The sequence below is a fragment of the Colius striatus genome, chromosome W, assembly GCF_028858725.1.
Source record: "Colius striatus isolate bColStr4 chromosome W, bColStr4.1.hap1, whole genome shotgun sequence".
Classification (NCBI taxonomy): Eukaryota; Metazoa; Chordata; class Aves; order Coliiformes; family Coliidae; genus Colius; species Colius striatus.
This window is the reverse complement of record NC_084789.1, coordinates 12,365,978-12,392,871: the sequence shown is the minus strand read 5'-3', so window position 1 is coordinate 12,392,871 and position 26,894 is coordinate 12,365,978. Positions and strand designations below refer to the sequence as shown.

Here is a 26,894-nt window from a genome sequence, read left to right as displayed (position 1 = left end):
TTTCACTGTGCTGGCTTAAATATGGCAGATATCTTTGATAGATGTATGTTTTACAGAAACCCCTCCATCCCTTCTCCAGACTGCCACAGTGCTAAACATATCCATGTAAGCCCAGATCAAATTATTTTACCTAATAACCACAAGGTTTCAACTCCAAAAACATGGTGATTGTTGGTTTAGAAAAGATCTTCCCCAATTAGCATGCTTGGAGGGAGCATCTCACAGCAAAGGGCAAGTGCACAGTCATTTCAGAAGAATAAAAAAGTCTATTTCTCCCAGTATTTTCTCAGTGTCATATCTCTCATTCCCATTTTTATGCAATCTTTCCTTCTACAATCAGGAAGAGAAATGTAGAAGTATACAGCAGATCATTATGGACTAGAGGGATAGCTCTTCTTGATCAGCTAAAATAGGCTGAGGAATCTGCAGCATTACTGTACTTAAACCAGCAAGATAAAAAGAGAAAGGATATGATCCATTAACAGAGCAGTGGCCTGACAGTCTAACTATATTTAGCCTCCTCTAAAAGCAGAGATTTCACTACTGAGTCACCTACCAGAAACTTAAAATAGGATATACCATTTTAGAGCTCGTTTTACAATCAATTTATAGCAACTTACAGTTATAACAACCCTTTGTTTATATAACCCTTTATGAGATCTTTATAACACCCTTATACTACAAAATATTTGTTCCATCAGATTTGTTACATTGTGAGGCAGTACCACTGAAATTACCACTATCAGTGTGCAGTGTCCTATGAATTAAAAGGATATCTTGAATATCAGAACACCTTCAGTTTTAACAAACCATTCTGGTTTTAATCTGAGAACTATTAGCCTTCTTACAATCCATGGCAGAAGAACAAAAATCCAATGCCTAATGGTTTCTTAGCTCTTCAATGGACTGGAGTTTTTTGATTTCTATGTTAACAGGTCAAAGACGAAGTGCATGCAGATGAATCTCCATTTTCAGGGAGGAGGGGTTTCTTGCAGTGCAGATGGGTATTAGCAATACCATGGTGTGAGATAAGAGAGCAAACAAAAAGATCTATGCCCATTCCAAAGGGTGCTTTATAAATAAGAGTGTGGTATGAAACATCAGTACAGCAGGAAAGATAAGGCCTGTATTCCTATTTCCCATGAGGTTAGCAACTAGGACTTTTGAAGAAACAATGCATTTAATATTGATACAATGGTAGAAAGCAAACAGGGATGTCATTAGCAAATGAATTTGACTGTTGCTTGTTATTACTAAACCATCCTGATTCAAAGCAAGCACTAAATACTGACTGACTGTAGGGAGGTGAAAGGAAACACCATGAAAGGAACATACATAAAGAGAAAAAGCTGCTCTATTTGGCATTTCCCATCCTGTGCAAGGAAACAGAAATAAGCCTGGTCTTCAATCTCTGAGTTTAATTGAATCACCTCTGAGTTTAATTTCAAGGAAGTTATCTAGCTACACAGAATTCCACTCCCACAACCAGAAATAAAGCCATGTATGTCCTTTGTGACTTTTGCTTAGTGAACTGAATATACAAAACTAGATCTGGGCTTATAGGTGTTACTAACACAACAGTGCTTCAGTTTAAAACAGTGTTAAGATTTGGAGTCTAGAACTACATTAAAGCATAGATAAAAAAGGACCATGTGCATCTCAGGTTGTGTTAGTTCACCTGAGTGTGCAGTGGAAGACCCTTTGTGTTATGAACAGTGCTGTAACTCACAGGTACACATTTACACACACAGTCAGGCATGCTGTAAACAAAGCTCCCTCTCCCAACATTATAAGGACTCATTCCATCTGCATGTCCAACAGAATCAAGACATCATTTATTAGAACAGAATTGGCAATGTTTCCTATTCTATGGAACAATGCTTGTTGTTATTTAATGATACCATGCAAGCAATCCAAGAAATCAAGGGTTGTACTTCTACAAATTGCTTTGTAAGCACACCTGGTGCTGTGCTACTGGAAGTAATCTGCAGATGTGCTCATTCCATTCTGTGTTAATTAATGGTGACAGTAAAGAAGGGAGAGAGGCACTGTAATTCAATACAAGCCTTGGGAGCCATTATGTTGTGACACTTCAGACTTTATCAGACACCAGTACAAACACTCTCAAATACAGACATTATTTCTTGCTCAAGTCTTCCCCCCCCCCCCCCGCAACGTCTCCTCTTGACATTTTTTTCTAGTATGACTTCAAAACAAAAATAAAAGAGCATTCAATGTCATTTTATGTCAATCACAACAGCAAAGAGGTATAAATATTTTTGGAAATAACAGTGTGCAACAAGATTGGGCTCTGAATGGCTTTACTACCACACACTGTGTATTGCATAAATCCACACGAAACACAACACTGCAAACACTTCATTTAACAAGCCAGTGCATCTGTGCATTTTGTATATTTGCTTCTCAATTCCTTGAAGCTCCTACACTCAAAGTTCAGGCACCTGTGTGCATGAAAAAGAAGCCTTAGAAAATACAGTACTTGAATTAAGGGTGAGGGAAGAGATTTGTTAGGGCTCAGAAAAAATGGTACTCTGGCTCATATGAATCACATGCAATGGCAAGGCAAACCACACAGGTTCCACAGTCTGCAGGGGGCTCTGAAATAGGTGTGAGGACAGCTGTTATCACTGAGGTACCCCTCTGAAAACACCTCTTGATTCCAACAGCTCCAAACAGTGACACAAATTTGTGCTATCTAAAAAGAGCTCAACCAGGATACTTTCACTAGACAAGAACAGGAATCCTGTCTCCCTCATGTGATGTGATTTAGCTCAGTGGTTGGGGTTTGGGAATCTAAAGCACCTAAGACATTCTATGATGGTTTGAGAAACTTCAATACCACGGTGTTCTGTTTTAGGGCTTCAGTTTGCCTTCTTTCACTGATTGCTCATTAAGCTAGCAAAGCTGCCTTAAAAAGCAATCATTGGGGCAAATCTCTCATTTCTGCCTCACAGTGCACAATGCAGACTTGACATCTGTGTTCTGGCAAAGCATGAGGTAGGCGATGACCAGAGTAGAACAGCTGTAATCCTCCCGGTAATGCACAAACACTTGTCCTGCAGGGAAAATAGTTCAGAATTTGGGTTATCCTACAAGATATGTTTGAAAAGCAACATGAAATAACTAAGGTATAAAGTGGTGTTAGTTCTTGAGAAGCTGAAGAAGTGTACATTGGGAGTGATAAAGTCATGAGCTTGAAAGGAAGGTGTTGGCACTCTGTTAATAGCTACAGAGTCTGTCATCAACTATAAGGCAGGACAAAAATGGTTGTGTATCAAATATTCACACTGAAATGTATTTGCTAGGACATTAGAATCAAACTCTATTTACTCCACTTTTCCAATCTTTTGAGGGTTAAAATAAGACTTGCCCCTAAAGTACAGAAGAGCATTACCAAAGAGCATAAATAAATGATGCAAAGATTAAGTGTACCCTCAGCAAGTTCCCTGATGACACCAAACTGGGAGGAAGGGCTGATTCAGCAGAGGCTGTGCTGCCATTCAGCCAGATCTTGACCGGCTTGAGAGGTGGGCAGACAGGAACTTCCTGAGGTTCAACAAGGACAAGTGCAGAGTCCTGCACCTGGGGAAGAACAACCCCCTGCACCAGGATAGGCTGGGAATGACCTGCTGGAGAGCAGCTCTGCAGAGAGAGACCTGGGAGTGCTGGTTGATGATAAACTAACCAGGAGCTAGTAATGTGCCCTCGTGGTCAAGAAGGCCAATGGCATCCTGGGATGCATCAAGAAGAGTGTGGCCAGCAGGGCAAGGGAGGTTCTACTCCCCCTCTGCTCTGCCCTGAGGCCTCATCTGGAGTTCTGTGTCCAGTTCTGGGATCCCCAGCTCAAGAGGGACAGGGAACTGCTGGAGAGAGGCCAGGACAGGGCCACCAAGATGATCAGGGGACTGGAGCATCTTCTTTATGAGGAAAGGCTGCGGGACCTGGGGCTGTTTAGTCTGGAAGAGAGTGAGGGGGGATCTCATTAATATTAACAATATCTAAATGGTGGGTGTGAGGAGATTGGGGCATCCTTTTTTCAATGGTATCTAGTGACAGGACAAGGGGTAATGGGATGAAGCTGGAACAAAAAAAGTTCCATTTAAAGACAAGACAAAACTATTTCACTGTTCAGGTGAGGGAGCCCTGGCCCAAGAACACCCAGGGAGGGTGTGGAGGCTCCTTCTTTGGAGGTCTCCAAGACCTGCCTGGACATGTTCCTATGTGATCCTGCTTCTGCAGGGGGGTTGGACCAGATGATCTCTAAACGGCCCTTCCAACCCCTACCATTTTATTCTATTCTAAAATATCCTGAAGACAGAGTGATAGTGTTTGTCCTATTTTGCATCTCTTCAAAGATATCCAGCCTTTTTGCTGCATCGCTGCTAATTTGTATGCTGGCTTCATGTTGGATCATCCCTGGCTAATTCTCTGGGTATTTAGGAATCCATGTGAAGACTCAAGTAAATAAAACTGTTGACTGTGTAGCAACAAGAATCAGGAACATCTGATCACACCTATGCCAGCACCAATAAAATACTTCCAGCTAAGTGATTAGGGAACTCATTCTATGTATTTGTTGGGTTGTACTGGGTTTGTGTGGAAAGGTTTGGTGGTGGGGGTGGGATACAGAGGTGGCTGCTGTGAGAAGATGCCAGAAGCTTCCCCTGTGTCTGATAGAGCCAGTGTCATCTGGCTCCAAGACAGTCCAAGAGAATGGTGGCAGTGCCTCTATACAGCAGCAGCTGGGAGAGAGGAGTGAGAATATGTGAGAGAAACAAATCTGCAGACACCAAGGTCAGTGAAGGAGGGCAGAAGGTGCTCCAGGTGCCAGAGCAGAGGTTCCCCTGTAGCCTGTGGTGCAGCCCATGGTGAGGTCCTGTCCCTGCAGCCATAGAGGCCACAGTGGAGCAGAGATCCAACTGTAGCCCATGGGAAAGAGCCATGCTGGATAAGTTTGTGGAGGATTGTCTCCTGTGGATGTGATGCCACACTGCAGCAGGGGAAGAGAGTGAGGAGAAAGGAGTGGCAAAGACAACATGTTATGAATCAATCACTAAACTGCAGGTAAAATTTCTTTCCATCTATCAAATGCACATCACAGCCCTAGTACCATTCTTGTCCCTTTCAGAGAAAGAACTAGAATTAGTCTGGTTCCTCCTTCTAGGAGGTCTGGTCCCTCATTTTTCTTGTTCACTCATGAGGCAAGAAAGAAATTAAGCATGTGTAGAAAGAACTAGTATGCTGAAATAGTCAAACAACAAACACCAGCTGACCCACTGTACTATGCCCTAGAATTTCTGCTCTGAGGAATAGCACTGTAGAGACATGTGGCAATCAACAACATTGCAAGTATCATCTCTAGTCCTCCGGCCATCCAAGGGAATGAAGAGGTTATCATCACATAAAATAATGTAATGACTTCATGTAATAAAAACTCTAAGGCCACAGTCTCTGTCCTTACAGTACATTTGGGTAAAAAACTCCTCCATAGAGTAGGTTGTGTGGGTGCTCTTCAGCAAGGTATTACTTGTATCACTTCTGCCTTGAGTTTCTTATTTATAGTATCCTACAACAACTTTTAGATCCTGATTATTCACATGATTTACCACTTGTAAGTAAAAAGAAGAAACCATCTTCCCAGAAATTCACTATTATAGGATGCAGCAGCTGTTTTCACTTTTCAAAGTCATCTCTACACGTGACAGACTTCCATTTGCCATACAGTGAAGACCTAAATGTATAGACAGATTATTAAGATGCCTTATTGTGAATTCTGGTTATCTTTGATGCAGAGCCTTGATCTGAATTCCTGATTTGGTCATTCAGTTGATAATCTGAGCAAAGAACCATTTTAAACAGGAAAATAAATTGCTAAGGAACACACACAGTGCACAGAAAACATGGTAGAAAAGGTATTTCAGTTTGCCTTACCATCCTTCTGGGAAAGTTCTTTCTCAAGAAAATCAGCTGCCTCCTCAAAATAGCAGCTGAGGTTAAAGTCTTGTTTGTCATTAGCTTTAATGCCATAGTATCTGATGCCTGTGCCTTCATAGAACTCTGCATTAGTGTTATAGATTGCTGTGCTAAAGTTCATTAGCCAATTTAAGTGACTCATGGATCAAATTTATTAAGCAAGCGGCAAATAAGCAAAACAGAGCTGGGCAGCCAGGAGACTCTGCTCCACCAACAGCACGTGATCCCCCCCCCCCCCATATCACAGTCCTTTTATATAATCCTTATTGGTTGGGTGCATCGCTCCCTGGTGTACTCTGCGCATGTGCCCGTCTTGTTACTAGGGGGTCTTCTGCTTCCTGGTGGTCGTAGGGTGGTCACTGGGATGAAGTCAGTAGTCTTCCTCTAGTGGCCCGCTCATGAACTCTTCTCTTGGCTCTTATCAGCTCATGCGCAACCTATTGTACCTCTTATGAGCACCTTAGCCAACTGCACCTGTGCACATTGTAGAAACTTTACGGTTAAAGTTTTACAAGACTTTTACAATGACTTTAAATGGTTCCTTGCACAATTATTCTTTCATGATTTGATTAACGAACATGACCTTTTCTATTACATTAGTGTTCACATGCATGAATGATTTCCCCTCTGCTGCATTCAGAACATGGGTTATCCCTAGATGCTGCAGCTTCATAATGAACCTGCGTGATAAAAAGTGTCAAGAAAACAATTAGAACTTGGCGAATGTTATTGATGATGTCCCCAGAAGGTAGGGTATAATTATAACCCTGAAGATAAAAATCAGACCAAAGTAAGAATATACTAGAGTTAACAGAAAGCACAGGGCAGTCACTTCTAAAGGTTAACTTAGTTATTAAAAGCCTCTACTGACACCTACCACTGTTACAGGGCTAGGTAAGAAGTACTTGCTACTCTAGCAGACAGTCCAGAGAAACAGACATTTTAGGGGGCAATTTGAAGCATTGTGAAACACCACTGGCTCCTTCTCAGGCCTCAGGAGTATAGAAAGTAGCTATGAGTAAATATTCCTGCATCTGAAGACTCCTATGAGGTGTAGTTCTCTGTCTTTGTGCTATTCAACATCTTTGAAGTCATGAACAAAAATCTGGCAAAGGCTATCCAAAGGCCAGCAATATAGAGATATAATTAAGTCTTTGACACTCAAGAGTTTTCATCACAAGTATTAAGCTGAAATCAATGGAAAAAGAATCCAAATGAGTGATATTTAAGATGCTTAAGAAAGCAGTCAGTACTTTTAGGTCAGCTAAGCCCTTTCTAACTCCTTGGTTCTATCAAATAATTGTGGCAAAATCACCTGCTTCCATATTTAAATGGTTAAAAGAGCACCCAGGCCTGCTGGTGAATAATTGAGCAGGATACACAATAATCACAACTTTCAGGCATGATGCTGGCAATGCATTAGATCCACTACTAACATCATAAGCTCTGAGTAAAGCTCCAGGTTGTACAATGGCAAACAATCCATGTGCTTGGTAACAAAACCGATCCCACACAAATCTCTGCTTGTGCACTGGAATGGAATGTACAGGAAGAGAAGACCATTAAACAACCTAAGGAGATCATTGATTTCTTTTGGTTGTAAAACTACTTTTTATTCTAATTATTTCTGTATGGCAGTCCCAATAGTTGCCTCCCTTTCCCAGGAAGAAAAAAAACACCCTGTATGTTTTATCTCACCATGTGGTCTCTCTTTAAACAAAGAGCTGCCAAAAGCTTCCCCTGTAGCTGTCAGGGCCAATGCCAATCAATTCTAAGATGGACCTACAGCTGACCCAGGCCTGGCCAATTAGTGACTGAGGCAACACCTCTGTGATTAATGTATTGGAGAAGGGGAAGAAGTTGCTGGGCAGTTGCTGAACTGCAGCAGCAACAGGGAGTGAGAATATCTCTGCTGACACCAAGGTCAGTGGAGAAGGAGGGGGAGGAAGGAGCTTAGGCCCTGGGAGAGAGATTCCCCTATGACCTGTGGTGAGGGCCATGGTGAGGCAGTTGTGCCGCTGCAGCCCATGGAGGCCATGAGGGAGCAGAGACCCACTTGCAGCCTGTGGAGGAGCCCATGTCAGAGGGTGTGGATGCCTGAAGGAGGCTGTGACTCCATGGGAAGCTCACCGTGGAGCAAGTTCCTGGCAGGACCTGGGAGTCTGTGGGGAGAGAGGAGCCCACACCAGAGCAGGTTTGCTGTCAGGACTTGTGATCCTGTGAGGGACTCAGGCTGGAGCAGTTGGTACCTGAAGGACTGTTCCCCCATGGATGACCCACGTTGGGGCAGGGTGTGAGGAGCTGCCCTGTGGCAGGTCCCATGCTGGAGCAGTTCATGAGGAACTGTAGACCATGGGAAGGACCCACGCTGGAGAAGTTGGTGAGGGACTGTCTCCCGTGGGGAGGGACCCCACAGTGTAGCAGTGGGAAATGTGAGGAGGCCTCCCCCTGAGAAGCAGCAGCAGCAAAGTCCATCTGTAATGACGTGACCGTAACCTGAGGGAAAGGAAGGAGAGTCCCGGGAAGAGGGAGGGGTATGGGGAAGTATTTTAAGATTCAGTTTTCTCATCTCCCTGCTCTGATTGTTCATTAATAAATCAAACCTTTTCTCCCCAAACTGAGTCTGTTTTGCCCATGACACTAATTGCTGAGTGAGCTCCCTGTCCTTAACTCACAAACCTCTCAGTGTATTTCTCCCTCCCCTGTCCAGTTTAGGAGGGGAAGTGACAGAATGACTTGGTGGGCATGTGACACCCAGCCAGGACTAAACCACCACACCCAAACACATATAAATCCCTTTCTTGTTTTTAAAGGTAGCTTTCACTATGTGTCTGATTGGATGTAGAAACAGAAATCCTTTAGAAAATGTCCTTATGGCTCAAGTTGGAAATTGAAAATACAATGAGTCTTAACCTTAAGCTGAGCTCCAGATATGCCTTTGTGCTGTATCTTTTTGGACAAGTTTCTAAGCAGCAGCAATGGACTTCAGGCTTACAGCACACTGAAGTGTTCTAAAAAAAACAGGTTAAATACCAAAATTAGTTGGTTTCTACTTATATTAATCCTCAAAATGTTAATGTAATTCAAAGATATAGCATCATCTAGAATGTTCTTTTTCTCCTAATGACCGTTCACCCTTTAAATTGTAGTGTAAGCAGATGAAGCTTCTACATTTCCTGCTGTCTGTGTCAAACAACTATGGCAATGATCCAATTGTTTGTAAAGATTTCATTACCTAAACAAATGTTGACAGATTTTCCAGCTGGCAGAACATCTGGGCCACAGAACAAATATCAGCGCCTGGGGAATTCTGCTTGCAACAAAAAATGTAAAGTCTACACTGCAAAGCCAAACCAGAAAGTGTTAATTCAGCTGTGAGGTCCTGTGCTTAGTGGAATGAGTAGATAGGTTAAGTATATAGATCAGTATATATCTGACAGTGGTCAGGATCAATAGGAACTTGTGTCCTGGAATGATGGATGAATCTGGTAGTGTTGATTGGCTCCTCTGGAGGCAAACTCATTCCAAGTGAATGGGGTTTTACAGTTTAGAGGTGAAAAAGAAGACTATTTGGATGCCATTTGTTCCTCCCTTTCCAAACAGAGCTCTGCCATTCTCAACATTTCATTCCAGCTGCATCAGCACAGACACCAACCTTGGCTTCTTCTCTTTCCCTAAGAAATACCACATGATTTTGGCTGTTCTCAGTACATAAGACTGAGTGTTCCTTGTCCTGTGGGTAACACTAGTGAGGAGTATTTCTTTTGAATACAGATGAACAATTTTAGCAGACAGAAATCACAAGTCTTAGAGAACCACACACTAAGGGTATATGGGATTACAAAAAAATAAACAAAGTCCTTCATGGCAAAAATGAATGATAGCACATTAACACATTACAATTTCCACTCTTATTTTCATGCCAAATTGTTTCCTCACCACTTCTTCCCTTACAGTTACTCAATTTAACATTAATTGAGGGAGAATATCTTTCATACTCCTTACAACACACCTGCACTTCTGGCACATTAAGAATAAAGGATTGCTCCATGGGTTATCCACACATTAAAGCAGGCAGAAAACTCAGATTGGACATTTGGAACCACAACTTCTTAACCAAATACCATTCTGGAGGCATGGCTTGAATTTACATGCTTCCAATAAAAACAACCCACAGATTCCTTTACCAGTAAAGAAAGCCAAGCCTATATCTTTCAGGCAAAACACTGGTTTGGACAAGACATGGTTACTCTGAATAAAATCCCTTCCCTCCAGTGTGCTGACCGTTCCCTCCATTTAAATGGCATCTGCAATGTCAATAAAGATGTTTTCTATCTAGTTCTCCTGGTCACTGATGGAGATGTTACACTGCAACAAGTCTTGACTTGTACAAAGAAATAGCAAATGACTTGTACTTCCAGTGTATCCTGAAGCCTTATTTTGTTCTTGCCTGACAAATCTATCCTTGTGCTAGTTTGTCACCTATGTAGCAATTCTTGTTTTAGTGATATTGTTGACAGATCCCACGTAAAAACTTATCTACACAGGAATGCAGATAAGCAGGCACTTCTTTATTATGCAGTGATAGGAAATACCGGGCGGGGGGGGGGGGGGGGGGGGGGGGGGCCGGAATAGCTCCTCCAAACGTGCTTCGTTATTAGTTACCATTTTCAGGGTTTTTATACACCTCAAACAAAAGAATCACATTCACCAACAAAAACATGCATAAAATGTCCATCTCTTAATTTTGCCCTTTACCTTGATTGGTTCCTAACTATCATAAACTTTCCAAAATCACAGTGATTGGTCAAAAAAATATCAGTCCCTTTGTTTTAGTAACAACTAAGGTAACAGCTAAGGTAACCTAACGAATACATATACCAGAGTCGTGTGGTTAAGGTAACCTAAGAAATACATTTACCAGGGTCTCCTGGCTAAGGTAAAAGGTCCCTAACAGGTGTGGTATGTAACTCTTGCAGTTTGATCCTTATATGATTCAAATGAATACTTACTTAATCAATAGGTGTTTGAGTTATTTGCAAGTACTTAGCTAATTGATTGAACTATTACTAGGTGATTAACAAGTGCTTGACTACTTATTGTGATAAGTCATTAACTAAAATAATTGTGTATCTGGAACATTTCCCCCCTTTGAAAGTATTGATAATCACATTCCAATACTTTCACTCTTGTATTTCCCTTGTCTCCATAACAAAACCATGATTGTCATATGGTGGTGGATTACCTTTGAATCGATCATTGTCTCTTGACAATGCTGTCAAGATTCTATTGCTCCATCGTGTTCTTTATATTATTTCGCTTTTGATGCAACGACATGCCAAATAGATTGCCAGAAACATTATAATCAATAGCAGAAGTGTTTCAAGCGGTGACTTTATCCAGGATTTTAGGTCCAGGCCCAGTCCCTCAAAAACTTTATCTATCCAGCTTGTGTTCATGTCTTCCCTAATTTCCTGCGTTTCCTTTTCTATGTTATCTAATTGATCTAAATCATGTTCTACATCTGTGGTAACATTTGGAATGTGTATGCAACAATGGTCTACTCTTTTAGGAGGCCACACATCCCATGTTCTTTCAGCAACAGCATGTCCAGAGTCATTCTATTTTGCAATTTCTAGAGGTAGCCTGTAATTGTAAATTCAGTTGTTTAAATTCCTTTCTTGTCACATTTGCCAATCGTTCAACCTGTCCAGTCAATCTATACAGCCACTCTCTATTTTGGTAGGATGCTATAGGATTTAAAAGAGATTCCAGTGCCCAGCCAATTTTTACTCCAGTACCTGGATCATTCCAATCATCGTCATCATAATCTAGTTTTGATCTTTTCACTCGTGTCAAATGCAAACTTTCTTAACTGCCCTTAAAGGGAGATTTTTTTTTCCAAATTGGGCATAATGTAGGCAATCCCAAAGTTATTTGTTACTTTTCCATCTACTGGCAGGTGAGATGTCCATGTGCCATCACTCATAGCCCAAACCAAGTGTCCTGGGCTTGGAATCATATATCTTTAATAGTCAATTTTCCAGAGGCTGGTCACATCTAAATTGTTCTTCAATCCTCTGCATAAACAACCAATCTTCAAGGCTATTGCCAATTGGGGTACACGCTGAACTGCTTGGCTCACTGTGCTGCAATTGTATATTTAAGGGCAAATTGTAAATTTAAGGGTTGCAAGAATGGCTGATTTTCCTCTTTTCCTGTGGCTCCCACAATATTTGCAGTTCTAGTTCCAAGTTTTCCTTTTTGGCTGTTTAATACAGAAAAGGTTGCACCTGTATCCACCAAAAATGTAACCTCTTTTTCTCCCAGCTTAATTGTAACCAGAGGCTCAGCTGGGTTCACCTCCAGTCCCCATCAATCCCAAGACCATCAATTTAGCTTGTTGACCAGCTAATTTAGGGCATTCATTTTTCCAATGTCCTTCTTCCCTGCAAAAAAGCACATTGATTAGTTCCAAGGGGGGTTCTGCCAACTTGTCCTCTTCCCCTTCCTCTCATCGAGCTTTGTCCCCATCCTTGTCCTTGATTTGAAAATCCAGGGGTCCTATTCACTACTGCAAGTAATTGTCTTTGTTTTCTTAGCTCATTTTCTTTACCTCTGTTGTTATAAACTTTCCAAACTACTTCCAATAATTTGTCCAAATTTCATATATCTGTTCCTTCCAACTTTTGGAGTTTCTTTCTAATGTCCTCCTGTGATTGCCCTGGAAATATTAAGGCTAATTGTGCCTTAGTTTCTTTGGCTTCAGGTTGCAAGTTGGTATATTTACGAACTGCTTCCTTCAGCCTAAGAATGCTGTTGAGGATTCTTTCTTCTCCTGTCTAATATCATATAATTTAGACCAATTTATAGTTTTAGGCATGGCATTTTGGACCCCATATAAAATCCACTGTTGGTACCTTTTCAGTCTCTGCATATGATCATCCCTATTCGGATCCCATTGTGGGTCCCCTGTAGGGAAATTCTGATCTAGGGTACCACCTACTGTCCAAGTATGGACATCTTCTTCTGCCCGCATTCGAGAGGTTCTCAAAACCATCTGTTTTTCACTGGAATCCATAAGAGTATCTAAAATCACCTGTATATCCTCCCAATCAGGATTTTGAGTTTTCATTATCATTCCCATTATTCTCCCCACTTTACCAGGATCCTCTCTATAAGGACCAGCTGATTCTTTCCATATTATTAGATCTGAGGGAGAGAAGGGTACTTTTACGTACACTGGTCCATGTTGCCCAACTCCCTGTCTCAGGGGGACTATTAACCATCTCCCCTCCCGTGTTTTTAGAGAAGTTATCAAATGAGTACGCTGTCTCATTCTCCTGGATATGGGTGGAGACAAGTCTGAATCTGATCCCTCCTCCTCTCTCCATCTACTACTATTTGGGCGGGGACCTAAATCATCAGGCCCTAGTGCCGGTCACCCAGCTGGGCTATCGGCCTCAGAATCAGATGATGGAAAAGGGGGATATAATGGAATAGGAGCTATGGAGGCAGATGGAGCTACGTCCAATTCCGGCTCCGTATTATCACGCTTCTTTTCCTTTTGTTTTATAGCCAAATGTTTGTAACAAGTTTAATAAGGGTACAGGCAGAACAATTCTTTTTAGCCTTCATCTTTTTTACAGTTAATGGCATTTGGTTACATGCCTGTTTATCTAATTCACATTTCTTTTGCCAATCAGTTTTTTCTCAAAGGTAAAAGATCTACATATGGGTCCTCATCCCATTTTCTTTCCCTCTTAAAGAATAACATTAACGGCAAAATTGTATTATAATTCAAAGTCCTATTTAAGGGCCACTTTTCCCTACTATCCAAATCATATAACAACCATGCACGATTACAGTACCCTATAAGTTGTTCTTTACGAAAATCACTCTTAAATTCCTTCCAGTGTGATAACAGACACCCAAGGGGTGAATTCTCAGGTACTTTGTTTGCCATTTCAAAATCCTTTTAGTTACAAATACTTTCTCAACAGCTCTTTCACTTTGCTTCTCTCCGGCTGCACCCCTCGTGGGATCACAGAACTGCAGATCAAAGCTCCGCACTCACTTCATGCACAATTGCATGTCTCAATCACACACACAGCTCGTGACACAATATACAATAATATGCATATATATACAAACCAATGTACAAACCAAAACCAATAGGTACCTTACCATATACTTATGTGGGCCCACTTATACCAATTACCAATATCAACCCTGCAATCGCTTTCACCTTATGGGCGGCACCTAGGCCCCCAATACAGAGGATCCTCTAGCACAATCAAGCGGAATTGTCGCTCCATCTTACTGGCAGGCTCCTTTGGGCTTTCCCTGGGCCCAACCAAGCAGGGTCTCCGACCCCACGACTTACAGGCTAGTTCACCAGGTTCCACCCCCAACCAATTAGAAGTGCCTTACCACTCCAGGGAACATTGCGAGGAGCTGTAAGGGTTGCAGGTGATGGTCCTCCCCAAAAATCCCTCCGTGAGCACTGGAGTTTGATCAGCATCCGATCCCATCCAGTCTCACTCGGAAGGTCCCATCTGGGTCGCCAAAACTGTTGACGGATCCGCAATCGCAAAAAACTTATCTACACAGGAACGCAGATATGATGCGCAGGAGCTTTCCGGAGTGAAAGACGTATCCTCATGGAGTCAGCGCTCGTTTATTAGTAATACACACTGATATTTATACAATAGTACAGAATTCAGGTGATAGTAACATAACATTAATTGGTTACATCTGCAAAACAATATGCTACTCGGCACAAGCTAATTGGTTAATTCCTAAACCTCACACTCTTAGTTTAAGCAAAATCTCAGCACAGCTGTGGTTAAAAATATCCTGCTTTTACTTCTTCTCAGCTGCTCACTGTTTTCAGGCAGCCTCCTCCTGGCATGTGCCCAAGGTCAAGCCGACCTGGCTATCTGTGTGAAAGCTTGGATTGTGCAAACATGCTTCTAACAAAATTCCATGTCCTGTATCAGCAAGAAACTTCTCTACAATCCCCCCTTTTTCTTTTTGCACAATCCATGCTTCACTGGTTATTTGAAAAATTAGTTTCTTTACACAAGAAAGCACACAGCTAAATACACAAAACCCTACAATTATTAGGATCAATATAAGCAATCCAGTTTTCAACAAATGTCATATCCATCCTTCAAGGCCCATCCAGGACATTAAACCATCTAGGCCAAAAAATCCCAGATCTTGCTTGATATTAGAAGTGTGGTCCATAAGTTGCTGTATTTGTTTGTGAATTGCTTTTGAATGATCATTTAGATCCATACAACACATGCCTTCAAAGTCTTCACAACCATGACCATGAGCTAAAAGCAAAAAATCTATAGCAGCTCTATTTTGCAAAGTTGCATGTCTAATACTACTTACATCACTACTCAAGCCTTCTAATGTTATTGAGGTTTGATTACTTTGTTTGCTAAGACAGCATCCTAATTTGCATAGCTGAGTTAATAAAGCAGATACTCCTATGCCACAAAGTCCAGCTCTTGGCCTAACAACTAGCTCATAGCCTAATTCATACGGCTCTCAGCCTAGGGTCCGATACTCAACTGGGTGGGAAGAAATCCAGTCCTACTCAATGTGAGTGATAGCAGAAATCTCCACTTTATTAAAAACGGGCTCTAACTTATATACAGTGCCGGCTTCAAGCTAGCTCAGCAACAGCAACTGATAGGTTACATTTTCATGTTCATCCTATTTGCAGTTTCTGCGATAAGCAAGCTCCCTCCTTTTTTCACATCTTGTTTTTCCTCAAAGTTTTTTAATAGTCCCATATGGCCTGTGAAAAAATCTGATGGAGGGTGGAGGTTAACAGTAGACTATCGTGGCCTGAATGAAGTGACACCACCACTGAGTGCTGCTGTACCAGACATGTTAGAGCTCCAGTATGAATTGGAGTCAAAAGCAGCCAAGTGGTATGCTACGATTGACATCGCTAATGCATTCTTCTCAATTCCATTGGCAGCAGAGTGCAGGCCACAATTTGCCTTCACATGGAGAGGTGTCCAATATACCTGGAATCGATTGCCCCAGGGGTGGAAACATAGTCCTACTATTTGTCATGGTCTAATCCAAACTGTGCTGGAAATGGGTTATGCCCCTGAACATTTACAGTACATTGATGACACAATTGTATGGGGCAACAAGGCAGAAGAAGTGTTTGAGAAACGGAAAAGAATAATACAGATTCTCCTAAAAGCTGGTTTTGCTATAAAAAGAAACAAAGTAAAGGGACCTGCACAAGAGATCCAGTTTTTGGGCATAAAATGGCAAGATGGGCGTCGGCATGTGCCTATGGATGTTGTGAATAAAATAGCTACTATGTCTCAACCAACTAATAAGAAAGAAACACAAGCTTTCCTGGGCCTTGTGGGATTCTGGAGGATGCATATCCCAGGTTACAGTCAGCTTGTGAGCCCTCTCTTTAGAGTAACCAGAAAGAAGAACTGTTTTGAGTGGGGCCTTGAGCAACAACAAGCTTTTCAACAAATTAAACAGGAAATAGCTCGTGCAGTCGCCCTTGGGCCCATCCGTACAGAAACAGATGTGCAGAATATCCTCTACACTGCCGCTGGAGAGCATGGTCTCACCTGGAGCCTCTGGCAGAAAACATCTGGAGAAACCCGAGGTCGACCATTAGGGTTTTGGAGCCGAGGATATCGAGGATCGGAAGCCCACTACATCCCAACTGAAAAAGAAATACTAGCAGCATATGAGGGACTTCGAGCTGCTTCAGAAGTCATTGGCACAGAAGCTCATCTCCTCTTGGCACCACGTCTGCCTGTGTTACACTGGATGTTCAAAGGGAAAACCCCTTCTATACATCATGCAACCAGCGCTACATGGAGTAAGTGGATGGCGTTGATTACACAACGATCTCGGCTGGGGAAATCTAATCGCCCAGGAATCCTGGAAGAAATCATGGACTGGCCAGAAGGCAGAGATTTTGGAGCATTGCCTGAGGAAGTAGCTCGCGCCCAAGAGGCACCACCATATAATGAACTATCAGAAGATGAGAGGCATTATGCTTTGTTTACTGATGGATCCTGCCGTGTGGTAGGAAATCATCGTAAGTGGAAAGCTGCTGTGTGGAGTCCCACACGACGAGTTGTTGAGGCCACTGAAGGAGAAGGTGAGTCAAGTCAGTTTGCTGAAGTGAAGGCTATCCAACTAGCTCTAAAGATTGCAGAACGAGAGAAGTGGCCAGTACTCTATCTTTGTACTGACTCCTGGATGGTGGCTAATGCTCTATGGGGATGGCTACAGCAATGGAAGAAGACCAACTGGCAGCGCAAGGGTAAACCCATCTGGGCTGCTGCATTATGGCAAGACATTGCTGCTCGGGTGGAAAACATGACTCTGAAAGTACGCCATGTAGATGCTCACGTGCCAAAAAGCCGTGCCAATGAAGAACAATGGAACAACCAACAGGTAGATAAAGCTGCTAAAATTGAACTAGCTCAGGTAGATCTAGACTGGGAGCGTAAAGGTGAGCTATTTATAGCTCGATGGGCCCATGAAACATCAGGACATCTGGGAAGAGATGCAACATATAGATGGGCTCGTGATCGAGGGGTGGACTTGACCATGGAAGCCATCACACAGGTCACCCATGAATGTGAAACGTGTGCTGTAATCAAGCGAGCCACACGAATCAAGTCTCCCTGGAACAGAGGCCGATGGCTGGGTTTTCAGTATGGTGAGGCCTGGCAAATTGATTATGTTGGACCACTACCACGAACACATCAAGGCAAGCGTTATATAGTCACCATGGTGGAAGCAACTACTGGTTGGTTGGAAACATACTCTGTAAACCACGCCACTGCCCAAAATACTGTCTTGGGTCTTGAAAGGCAAGTTTTGTGGCGACACGGCACTCCAGAAAGAATTGAATCAGATAATGGAACTCATTTTCAAAATAATCTCATAAACTCCTGGGCAAAGAAACATGGCATTGAGTGGATATACCACATCCCCTATCACCCACAAGCCTCTTGAAAGATTGAGAGATATAATGGGTTACTAAAGACCATGTTGAGAGCACTGGGCAATGGGGCATGGAAGCAGTGGGATAAAAATTTAGCAGAAGCCACTTGGCTGGTCAATAGCAGAGGTTCAACTAACTGTCCTGGTCCTGCCCAAACAAAACCACTACATACTGTGGAAGGAGATAAGGTCCCCGTAGTGCACCCAGGGAAATGGCTGGGGAAGGCAGTATGGGTTGCACCTCCCATGGGAAAAGGCAAACCCATTTGTGGGATTGTCTTTGCTCAAGGGCCTGGTTGTACTTGGTGGGTGATGAGAAAGGATGGGGAAACTCGATGTGTACCTCAAGGAGACTTAACCTTGGGGGAAAAATAACCTGTTATCTGAGTTATCTGTTGTAGATGAACTTTGCAAGAAAAAACCGGACAAGTGGACAAACCAAGCCGGTGCTGGTGCCCAACACTGAACATACTGTTTCCCCTGGCCTGGATATCCATCTTGATGGATGAGACAGAAGTTATGACCTGCTCCAGTGAACATCTACAGAGGATGAAAGATATAAGAATGTTGTTTGTTTGTTTGATGCAAGAGGGAATACAAGAATGATGTTTGTCTGTTGAAGAGTGGGGGTACTGGTTAATGAGAGTATATAAGAATGTATATGGATTGTTAAGATGGTTTGTCTGAGCATGACATAAATGGTATGGAATAAGGGGTGGAGACTGTAGTGGGTCTGGGATGGTAGTGATTTTCCACAGCAGCTCCTGCAGTGCTGTGCTTACTGTTGATATCAATATTATGACTACTGCTCGCACAGCATCAGGGCTGTCCCTCCAGCATTCCTTCCCCCACCTTCACCAATAGCTGTGAGTGGGCATGATCTTGGGAGGGACCATGGCCAGGACAGCTGACCCAGGCTGACCAAGGAGATATTCCATACCATATAACGCCAGCTCAGTAATATAAACTGGGGGAGAGGAGCAGGAAGGGGAGGCGAGATTCATTTCTGGCCTTCCCAAAGCAACCGCTACGCGTACTGAAGCCCTGCTTCTCGGGAGGTGGCCGGACATCACTGCTGATGGGAAGTAGAGAGTAACAGCTTTATCTGCTTTTGCTTTGCTTCCCGCGCGCGCGGCTTTGCTGCTTATTTATTAAACTGCTTTTATCTCAACCCACGAGACTCCCATCTTATTTTCTCCCCTTCCCTGGCTTGCTGAGGAGGTGGGGGATAAAGCGGTGTGGTGGGCACCTGGCATCCAGCCAGGCTCAAACTACCACACTACTTTTAGCCAAGAACAGTCCGACCTTGAGGGAATAGAAAACAGCCTGCTGTCTACGTGACAGCAACTGCTTTAACCACGTCTCTGACTCTGGTCTTGATTGTGCACCAAATCCATATAACTAGAGCCCAGGCTGCCTTGCCCCAATGGGCCTAGCATTATACCCCGGGATCTATGTCCATGCCCCCTCATTTTCCTCCACACTCCTACACCTGGAACAAATATACTAGGTGCTATTATTGCTGAGGGAGACCAAAGGGTAACAGGGTCATCACATTCGCTAATAAATGCATGCACAAATCGTTTTGGATGACAATGTTTCTTAATTATTGTGTGATTAGGCATCAAGATCTTCAGTCATCCCAAACTGCACGGTCCCCCTTGTGATCTTGAGGGTATTCCAGGCCATGCCTGGTCCCCACAAATCAGAAAAATTCCCTTTGGTAACTGTATAGGCACAAGACTAGACCTGGATATTTTTGGTGAAGTATAATTGCACCAAGATGTCATGTTCTTATACACGCCCAGGAGGGGATCCACATTCTGTCTAAAAATTTTTCAGTATTGCCAGTAAAATTAAACATAACACAAAAATCCATCTTTATAGATCCCAGTAATTCTAACTCCTGTGGCTCTGTTGTCATTGTTGGCAACCATGAAATGATCAAATCCCAGTTGTCAATTTTTCCATTACCCTTAACTAAGGGTTTTGTTTTTAATGCATTTGGTACAGGCCATTGTGCCACATCTAATGGAACTCCCACCAAACAGGTAGAAAAAGGATTATATGGAGTGGCCATTGATAAACATTTTGTAGACTGATTGATTGCTTTGGCCAGTGTAACCCACATGTTTTGCTTGGGTTTTTTAAATTGCCTAAAATCATTTACCACAATCATTTGAAGCATCAACAGTATGACAAAATCCATTTTTTACTCCTGATCAAAAAAAAAAATCCTTCACCAATGAGTCCAAAACACAAACCACTTTTTATAAACCTTTTTAACTTTTTTTTTTTTGTCACTGACTTCTCAATGCCAAAATGTTGTGGTCTTTCAAGTTCCATTCCTGACACCTAAAACACCTTAGAAAGTTTCCACTGTAAGAAAACCACTATTCATCATCACATTTATAGCAAAATGCGTGACATCACGGCCAACAGTTTTTTTACACTTGTTGAGGCAACGGATTGAGGATGGAAAGGATGAGCCCAGCGGTCCGTGAGGGCTGGGGCCGGCGGTGTCGGCGCGCGGGGTGGGGGGGGGGGAAACTCCGGAGAAACTTAACGGGCACGGGAAGCGACTGGCGGGGGGGGGGGGGGGGGCTGGCTCACTTCGTGCCGTCCCCGGCGCCGCAGTTGGTGTTACTCTCTCCTGCGTTTTCTTTTTCTTTGTCTCCCCTCGCGGGCCCGATGGTGCCGTCTAACACGGGGTCGCGCACCCCCCCCCCCCCTCCACTCTCCCCTGATCATCCTGCGCCGTACCCCCGCCCGACTCCTCCCGCTCGGCATTCCCCGCCCGCATCCTCTGAAACTCGGCCCAGGGGGAACTCGGTGGGTGGGGCTCGACTGGGAAGCAGCTCTCTCGCGGGGGCTCTGTTCCGGGGCCTTTACGCCTCCTTGACTTTGTAAAAACTCTTGTGTGGAGAACTCCCCCTCCTCTTCCTCGCAACACGCCCCGCTCGGCTTTCAACGGCGACAGCCTGTGTCTCGATGGTCTCTATTCGCTCCAATTTCTTAATACTTCCTGCAGGAGCTTGTCCGTCCCCCATCTGTCTCTTTCGGCTCCAGTCCAGGCTAACGCCTGGGCTGCAGCTATGGCCACTCGCTGTTCTGCTTGCATTTCTTTTAAAGTATTTATCACGTCTCTCCAAACGAGACCTACATCTTTACTGATCTTACTATTGTCCTTATAGCCACTAATAGTGGCTTCCCAGAGAGGGTTTCCCACTTCTCTCATAAAGAGCAGCGAGGGATCTTTAAAGAAACCCTGCTCCCTAGCCCATTTAACGAGCTTTGCCACTGCCTTTTCGGCAACTACTTCCCCTCTTTTAGAGAGTATACGAAGTAGCAACGTTTGTGCCGCTAAATATTTATCTTCCATTTTTCCGCGACACAGGGAGAAGGTAGCGACCCATCCTACCTCGGTCAGACATCCCTGGTGCCGAGTTCCTCTGTGCGGCTCCCCTTCAGCCTTCCTCCGTGGTGCAGCCGCGGGATCAACAGGCTGCTCGCATCCGTCCGCGTTGAGGCGATTCCGCGTTTTAGGCGACCTGCGTTCAGGCAATCTACGTCCCTGTTTGGGCGCGAATTAATGCGCGGGAGCTTTGCAGAGCCAAAGACGTATACGGAGGTAGTCAGTGCTCGTTTATTAGTAATACACACTGATATTTATACAATAGTACAGAATTCCGGTGATAGTAACATAACATTAATTGGTTACATCTGCAAAGCAATATGCTACTCGGCACAAGCTAATTGGTTAATTCCTAAACCTCACACTCTTAGTTTAAGCAAAATCTCAGTACAGCTGTGGTTAAAAATATCCTGCTTTTACTTCTTCTCAGCTGCTCACTGTTTTCAGGCAGCTTCTTCCTGGCATGCGCCCAAGGTCAAGCCGACCTGGCTATCTGTGTGAAAGCTTGGATTGTGCAAACATGCTTCTAACAAAATTCCATGTCCTGTATCAGCAAGAAACTTCTCTACACAGATAAGCAGGCACTTCTTTATTGTGCAGCGCTGCGAAAACACGGGGGATAGCTCCTCCAAACGTGCTTCGTTGTTAGTTACCATTTTCAGGGTTTTTATACACCTCAAAAGAATCACATTTGCCAACACAAGCATGCATAAAATGTCCATCTCTTAATTTTCCCCTTTACATTGATTGGTTCCTAACTATCATAAGCTTTCCAAAATCACAGTGATTGGTCAAAAAAAGGTATCAGTCCCTTGGTCTTAGTAACAACTAAGGTAACAGCTAAGGTAACCTAACGAATACATATACCAGAGTCGTGTGGTTAAGGTAACAGGTCCCTATCAGGTGTGGTATGTAACTCTTGTAGTTTGATCCTTATGTGATTCAAATGAATACTTATTTAATCAATAGGTGTTTTAGTTATTTGCAAGTGCTTAGCTATTTGATTGAACTATTACTAGGTGATTAACAAGTGCTTAACAAGTGCTTGACTACTTATTGTGATAAGTTAACTAAAATAATTGTGTATCTGCAACAATATCACATTATTCTTCACAGATCTCATCTAATTTTCTTGAGAGGTTAGAACTGTAATATGCAAAGTCATGGCTTCCAAAATATTTCTTCCTATTACCTCTGTGTTTTCATTCATTCTGACTTTCATATATTTCAGAGAAGATCTAGTGCTTTGGCTCTGTTACCTGAAGTCAGTTGACAGTGTTACTCTACACTATGACTCAATTTAATGTTTCTGTTGTTGATGAATTACTCTTAAGGAGAGACAGCAGCACCCCTATGCAAAATACTCTAAAAGGTTTCCAACAAGAGTTTCTGAATCTCACTCAGATGCTTTAATTTCTTCTGTGAGTTCTTGTTCTATTGCTTTTATGCCACGTGGATTTCCAGTCCCTCTGTATTAAAGCTCTACAGAGGTGAATTCTCACTGTTATAAAATCTCTGCTGCTTGTTATAGTCATAAATGTGGCCCTGTATTGCAGAAAGGTTTGAGCCATCCAAAATCAAAACAAGGATTTGTATGTCAGATCAAATTACCAAAGTAATTTGTTCTGCTATGTTGCCTTTCCCGCCCTTTCCTGCAGCCTAATGTAAAGTGCTTCCAATGACACCTCAGAGATTCCCTAAGGAGATCTGTGCAACAAAGGCCAAACCAAATATGAGAGAGATGCACTGCACCAAGACAGCTTCAAGTATGTCTTCCACGCTCTGTGCAGATGCTACAGCAGAACTGATGAACTGCAAACACAGGCCCCAAATACAGTTATGGCTTGCACACAGCAGTAAAAGCTTTAATGCATGCTGTTGGACCCACATATGGGTAAAGCCTGAGAGGCTGAGGGCAAAGGAAGTTCCCTTCCCCAGAAGTTCACAAGAGGAGTCAAATCAGAAAACCAGATTTCTCTTCAGCCTTATCTTCACACAAGGAAAGCAGAAAAGATGTAGCTGGAAATGGTGTGAGAAGAGATCTGCACAGTTTCCAATGCTTTCAGAATGACAATTAATACAGCAAATGCCACTTACAATGCAGTACATCAAAATCCCACTTGATACCCAAAAAATCCTCTTAAGAATCAATATTATTTGCAGTTTGAGAAGATCAAAGTTCACCCTACAGTGACTGAATCTTAACAGATATTCACCCATTCAACTAGACCTCAGCATTATCTTCACTGTCTGTGGATAAGGAAAAGATATTTAAGTCTGGTTAAATGAAAGTAGGTTGTCTGTTCCCACTGTGAAATAGCTTTTCCAGCCCACAATTGACCTCCAGCTATCCTCCACAATTTTTTCAGCATGCTTTTCTAAACACTGACAGTAGAATTGCATGTTATCTGTTAGTCCAGCTAACAGTGAAATTGTTCTTATGCCTCTAGATATATTCAGTTATCAATTACTATATTAAAAAACCCTTCTCAGTGGTAAAGCTCCTCACTTGACACTTTCCATCCTGTAACCTACAGATGCATTCTCTGTTCCTAGACAACCTTGCATCTGAATGTGCTCAAGTCAATTAAAATCAATTATCAATTGTATCATTAAAACCAACTACTGAACAATGAAGATAGTCCTACAGAGTAAGTTTTAGAGTTATTTCTAAGTGATTTACTGTGCAAATCACCTCTGCAGGCTCTGACTTATTTTCTTCCAGGTTAACTGCTAAAAATATGAAGGAGAAGGTGGCTGTCAGACATCAGATTGGCCATTGAGATAGTCATTTTAGTTCTGTTTCTAAACACACATCTCCTGCATCAATTGGCAGTGATAAACATTGGTTTGTCTTAGGAGAAAGTTAATGAAAACCTATGGGGTTTGGGGTTTGTATTTTGTTAGGAGTTACAAGCTTCAAATGAAAGCAGGGATCCAGTATACTATACACCTGTATCAAAAAGATTTTGCAGAGATAAAGTGTATAAAGATGGAGAAAAAAAGGGAAAGAGAACCATCAAGATAAGATTGGAACAGGTAAGTGAAATCATAATCTTGGTGCAAAGAATAAAGGTCGTACAACTGAGAAAAGAAGTGCTGTTGGTGAACTCTGAAGACTTTCCCCATTTAAGGGCTTCATCATAACCATAATTCTATCACTCTGGCTCCCATCATGTGCATTGATACTTAATTAGGATGAGGGGTTTTAGGGCTTAAGAGTGCTGAAACCTTCATTTGACCAATCTCTGATGGGGTGGTTAACTCAGTCTTGCTTCCTTTATGTCATTTTGCACATGGTTAAACCAGGATCCAATATCTGTAATGCTACTTTGTTCTTGGTGTTGCAGCTTAGTCCACTTATCTGGTACAGAGTTCTTACACCCACGTGTAAGAGGTGATACCCACAGGTAATAATATACATCCAAATCACGACACCTTGCCTCTCCTCCCTCTTCTGTGTGGACGGACACTTGTTAGCAAGAGCAGGAGAAAAATAACAAGCAGCTCTGCGTTGATGCAGCTGAGCAGGTGTGTTTCGTTCTTAAGCAACTGAATTCGTTTTAACCTTGTTTCAGCAACATTTTAGCTTTGATCTAGGCCTTTGACTGGGTACTGAACATTTCAGCAGATGCCATTTAGAAGCTGGGCCTCATCATTTGCCGCGTCGAGTACAAGCAGCAGCCCCAGACTGCCCCTGGCTCTGAGATCCTTAGGCTCGGTCTGTGAGACCTGGAGGGCCCAGAGACACGGCAGATCCCGTCCCCGCTCACGTGTTCCCCACATGGATGTGCGGCACCACCTCACTGCTGTGCGTGCTGGGGAGGCTGTAGCAGCCGCTTCCGTTAGCCAGAAGGTTGTTGAGCTCCTCCACCGATATCCGGTAAGCAGAGTTGAGTTCTCTGTTTATTTCCTCACAGCCTCTTACTGAGGTTTGCTGAGGGAATGTTTGAGCCGGGCCTGAAACCCACCATCAGTGAGTGCGGAATGTGGGGCCGGTTCTGTTTCGGTGCTGGTGGCGAGAGGCAGCAGCGGGGAGCGGGGGAATCGGCTGCCAGCTCGTTCTCACAAGCCTTCCCTTCTCGAAGGTGTTGATTTTAAAGTGAAGAAGATGGTGGTAAACGGTCACGCAATACAGCTTTCAATATGGGTAGGTTGTTTTCTTCTTCTTTACCTTTCGCCCCTCCCTTCGCTGAAGCCCTCTGCTGTGTACTTGCGATCCAAACGGACGTAGAATCAGCGTTTGCCCTGATACTACAACAATAGTTGTAGTGATAAATGCTTTTGCATCTTCTTTCAATTCTAGTTGAGATTTTTGACTTCTGTTTCCTGCTCTTTCACAACTGGGTTTCACAAACCCTCAGTGAAGTGTTAGATTTGTCTTTAGGAGGACAAAGTGGCCCTGCAAGAAAGGAAGGGATGTCGTGCCTGTATGATCCAGCAGCACTTCAGTACCAGAAACAGTCCACAGATGGTTTATTTTGGTTCAAGTCGTAGGTAAAAAAAGTAGAATGCTTATTCCTGAACTGTTGAATTAGTTCAGATTTACTGGGAGACTCGGGTCTTCATCCAGAACTTCCCGATGCTGTTACTTCCACCTGAGAAATCATATTGCAGTTGTGTGATCAGGATTATTTACAATATTAAAGCATGTTTCTTCTCCTAAATGGAATGAAAGAGCCCTAAAAGGAAGAGATTTGGTCCTAGGTAATTGTGAAAGGACACACCTTTACAAATGAAGTAATTGGCACTATTGGAAAATAAGTACCAATTGCTTTGTGCTGGTATTAAAGTAACTCAAGTTTTAGCATTTATATTAATTTTGCCATTTTCATTGATACTTTGTATACAGAATGCAGAGAGTGATGGTCACAAGTGCTCTAACCAGTGATTGCCCGGGAGCACAACTTCCTTACTAACAATGACCCAAATTGTCAGTTTGAAGGGGGTGTTTTTGAACAAAGAAATCCATGACAATGTGTCTGTTGTAATCTGGTCATACACAAATATTCTTAAAGGATTTATTTAACTTCTTTTGCCTCCTTATTGTTTGTTCTGAGGGCTTGGAGGTTTCATGTTGTGGTGATGAGCTATTTTGAAGGTTCATGGGAAAAAGTGAATGAAACTACTGATTGACTTTTAAATACCCGTTTGGAGTCTTAGCAAACTTGAAGTAGTTCCACCTGGATTCTTCTTTCCTGCCAAAGGAGATTTGGGGAACTACTACATCTTCTTTTTTCCCTGGAAAACCAATTATTGTTCACCTTGTTATTCCAGCTGGTTGACTTGCAGCAGCAGCCTTTCAGGTGTTAAGAGTCTCTTGTGGTCTCATTCATGTTACAGGTGTCTGTGTTTGTGGCTTTGACCTTCAGCCAGGTCTTTTCCATGCTTTTCTACCTCTCCTCATCCATTTCCTGTGGATGCTGCTGCTGGTTTCTGCCTGCTTCCCTCCTTCTGTCAT

The 26,894-nt window shown here is 42.9% G+C and overlaps 1 pseudogene; it reads right to left on the bottom strand.

Annotated features, from left to right (window-relative positions):
- Positions 1–2,874: 2,874 nt before the first annotated feature.
- On the bottom strand, positions 2,875–26,894 carry LOC133628617 (dual specificity protein phosphatase 3-like; annotated as a pseudogene).